This window comes from Fukomys damarensis, unplaced genomic scaffold, assembly GCF_012274545.1.
Source record: "Fukomys damarensis isolate Sample0158 unplaced genomic scaffold, DMR_v1.0_HiC HiC_scaffold_4, whole genome shotgun sequence".
Lineage (NCBI taxonomy): Eukaryota > Metazoa > Chordata > Mammalia > Rodentia > Bathyergidae > Fukomys > Fukomys damarensis.
In genome coordinates, this window is record NW_022900916.1 from 40,856,474 (window position 1) to 40,860,727 (window position 4,254).

Consider the following 4,254-nt stretch of genomic DNA (forward strand, 5'->3'; position numbering starts at 1 on the left):
AGTCTCTACCTGACAGAGATTGAAACACTGTTGTGAGGTGCTTGTACCAGAAAAGCCCTTAAGGCCTAGGAGAGAGCTCAGCACCTCTGAGTGCACACAAGCCTCCAGAATTCTGTATACGTGGTAATAGGTTCAGTTTGACGTAAGAACACAAACGCACTTTGCGAAGTATTTCTGTGGTTTAAAAAATTTTTCCCCAGAAACAGTTCCTTTCTCCTCTTAGCCTATTAAAGCAAAAGCGGTCAGTTTCATGAATTTGAAGTACTGCACACAGAAAAGTGCTGCAACTCCATGAGCTTACCAGTGAAGTCCACATCTTAGGTGAAGAACAAGTGTATTCCCTTTTGTTTGTAGGTCTCTGCCTGGCAGAGATTCAAACACTGCTGTGAGGCACTTGTACAAGAAAAGGCATTAAGGCCTAAGAGAATGACTAGCAGCTCGGAGAGCACACAAGCCTCCAGAGCTCTGTATACTTGGTGGTAGGTTCAGTTTGACAATAGAACACAAACGCACTTGGCAGAGGGCTTCTGCGGTTCAAAGTGCAGTTTTCACCAGGAAAGAGCTTCTTTAACCACTTAGACTTTTAAAGAGAAAGTGGTCAGTGTCATGAATGTGAACTACTCAGCAGAGAAAGGGGCTGCAACTCTGTGAGTTTACCAGTGAAGTGCACATCTTAGGCGGAGTACAACTGTATTCCTTTGTGTTTGTACATCTCTGCAAGGCAGAGATTGAAACAATGTTGTGAGGCACTTGTACCAGAGAAGCCTTAAGGCCTAGGAGAGTACCTAGGAGCTCTGAGTGCACTCAAGGCTCCAGAACTCTGTATAGTTAGTGATAGGTTCAGTTTGACGTTACAACCCAAACACACTTTGCAGAGACCTTCTGTGGTTTAAAGTGCAGTTTACCCCGGGAAACAGATTCTATCGCCGCTGAGCGGATTGAAGCGAAAGCGGTCAATTTCATGAATGTAAAATACTCCACAAAGAAAGGGGCTGCAACTCTGTGAGTTGATCAGTGAAGTGCACATCTTAGGTGGAGTACAACTGTATTCCTTTTTGATTGTAGGTCTCTGCCTGGCAGAGATTGAAACACTGTAGTGAGGCACTTGTGCCAGAGAAGCCTTAAGCCCTAAGAGAGTGCCTAGCAACTTTGAGTTCACACATGATTCCACAACTCTGTATACTTGGTTATACGTTCACTTGGACGTTAGAACCCAAACGCACTTTGCAGAGGGCTTCTCTGTTTTAAAGTGCAGTTTTCACCCGGAAACAGCTTCTCTCGCCGCTTAGCCATTTAAAGCGAAAGCGGTCAGTTTCATGAATATGAAGTACTCCACAGAGAAAGGGGCTGCAACTCTGTGAATTTACCAGTGAAGTCCACATCTTATGTGGAGTACAACTGTATTCCTTTTTGTTTGTAGGTCTCTGCCTGGCAGAGATTGAAACACGGTTGTGAGGCCATGTACAAGAAAAGCCCTTTGGCCTAACAGAGTGACTAGCACCTCTGAGTGCACATAAGCTTCCAGAACTTTGTATACTTCATGGCAGATTCAGTTAGACATTGGAACACAGAGGCACTTGGCAGATGGCTTCTGCAGTTTAAAGTGCAGTTTTCCCCAGGAAAGAGCTTCTTTTGCCGTGCACCTGTTTAAAGCGAAAGCGGTCAGTTTCATGAATGTGAAGTACTCCACCGAGAAAGGGGCTGCAACTCTGTGATTTCACCAGTGAAGTCCACATATTCTGTGGAGTACACCTGTATTCCTTTTTATTTGTACGTCTCAGCTGGCAGAGATTGAAACACGGTTGTGAAGCCCTTGTACCACAAAAGCCCTTAAGGCCCACCAACGTGCAAAGCACCTATGAGTCCATGCAAACCTCCAGAACTCTGTATACTAGGGGGTAGGTTCAGTTTGACGTTAGAACACAAATGCACTTGGCAGAGGGCTTCTGCGGTTTAAAGTGCAGTCTCCCTGCCAAATAACTTCTTTCAAAGCTTAGACATTTAAAGCAAAAGAGGTCAGTTTCATGAATGTGAAGTACTCCACAGAGAAAGAAGCTGCAACTTTGTGAGTTTACCAGTGAAGTGCACATACTATTTGGAGTACAAGTGCATTCCTTATTGTTTGTAGGTCTCTGCTTGCAGAGACTAAAACAGTGTTGTGAGGCACTTGTACCAGAGAAGACTTAAGGCCTAAGAGAGTGCCAAGCAGCTCTGAGTTCACACAACACTCCAGAACTCTGTATACTTGGTGATAGGTTCAGTTACACGATAGAAGACAAAGTCACTTGGCAGAGGGCTTCTGCGGTTTAAAGTGCAGTTTTAGCCGGGAAACAGCTTCTCTCGCAGCTTAGCCGTTTAAAGCGAAAGCGGTCAGTTTCATGAATGTGAAGTACTCCACAGAGAAAGGTGCTGCAACTCTGTGAGTTTACCATTGAAGTCCACCTCTTATGTGGAGTACAACTGTATTCCTTCTTGTTTGCAGATCTCTGCCTGGCAGAGATTGAAACACTGTTGTGAGGTACTTTTAGCAGAGAAGCCCTTCAGGCCTAAGAGAGTGCCTAGCAGCTCTGAGTGCACACAATCCTCCAGAACTCTGCCTACTTGGGGATAGCTTCAGTTTGACATTAGAACCCAAACGCATTTTGCAGAGGGCTTCTGCGGTTTAAAGTGCAGTATTCCCCGGGAAACAGCTTCTCTCGCCACTTAGCTGTTTTAAGCGAAACCCGTCAGTTTCATGAATGTGAAGTACTCCACAGAGAAAGGTGCTGCAACTCTGTGAGTTTACCAGTGAAGGCCACCTCTTATGTGGAGTACAACTGTATTCCTTTTTGTTTGTAGCTCTCTGGCTGGCAGAGATTGAAACACTGTTGTGAGCACTTTTAGCAGAGAAGCCCTTCAGGACTAAGAGAGTGCCTAGCAGCTCTGAGTGCACACAATCCTAAAGTACTCTGCCTACTTGGGGATAGCTTCAGTTTGACGTTAGAACCCAAACGCACTTTGCAGAGGGCTTCTGCGGTTTAAAGTGTAGTTTTCCTCGGGAAGCAGCTTCTCTGGCTGCTTAGCTGTTTAAAGTGAAAGCGGTCAGTTTCACGAATGGGAAGTACTCCACAGAGAAAGGTGCTGCAACTCTGTGAGTTTACCAGTGAAGGCCACCTCTTATGTGGAGTACAAATGTATTCATTTTGTTTGTAGGTCTCTGCCTGGCAGAGATTGAAACACTGTTGTGAGGCATTTTGAGCAGTGAAGCCCCTCAGGCCTAACACAGTGCCTAGCAGCTCTGAGTGCACACAAGCCTCCAGAGCTCCGTTATACTTGGGGATAGGTTCAGTTTGACGTTAGAACAAAAACACACTTTGCAGAGGGCTTCTGCAGTTTAAAGTGCAGTTTTCCGCGGGAAACAGCTTCTCTCGCCGCTTAGCCGTTTAATGCGAAAGCGGTCATTTTCATGAATGTGAAGTACTCCACCGAGAAAGGAGCTGCAACTCTGTGATTTTAGCAGTGAAGTCCACATATTGTGTGGAGTACACCTGCATTCCTTTTTGTTTGTAGATCTCTGCTGGCAGAGATTGAAGCATGGTTGTGAAGCCCTTGTACCACAAAAGCCCTTAAGGCCCACCAACGTGCAAAGCACCTATGAGTCCATGCAAGCCTCCAGAACTCTGTACACTAGGGGGTAGGTTCAGTTTGACGTTACAACACAAATGCACTTGGCAGAGGGCTTCTGCGGTTTAAAGTGCAGTTTCCCTGCCAAATAGCTTATTTCACCGCTTAGCCATTAAAAGCAAAAGCGGTCAGTTTCATGAATGTGAAGTACTCCACAGAGAAAGAAGCTGCAACTTTGTGAGTTTACCAGTGAATTGCACATACTATTTGGAGTACAAGTGCATTCCTTATTGTTTGTAGGCCTCTGCCTGCAGAGATTAAAACAGTGTTGTGAGGCACTTGTACCAGAGAAGACTTAAGGCCTAAGAGAGTGCCAAGCAGCTCTGAGTTCACACAACACTGCAGAACTCTGTATACTTGGTGATAGGTTCAGTTACACGATAGAAGACAAAGTCACTTGGCAGAGGGCTTCTGCGGTTTAAAGTGCAGTTTTAGCCGGGAAACAGCTTCTCTCGCAGCGTAGCCATTTAAAGCGAAAGCGGTCAGTTTCATGAATGTGAAGTACTCCACAGAGAAAGGTGCTGCAACTCTGTGAGTTTACCAGTGAAGTCCACTTCTTATGTGGAGTACAACTGTATTCCTTCTTGTTTG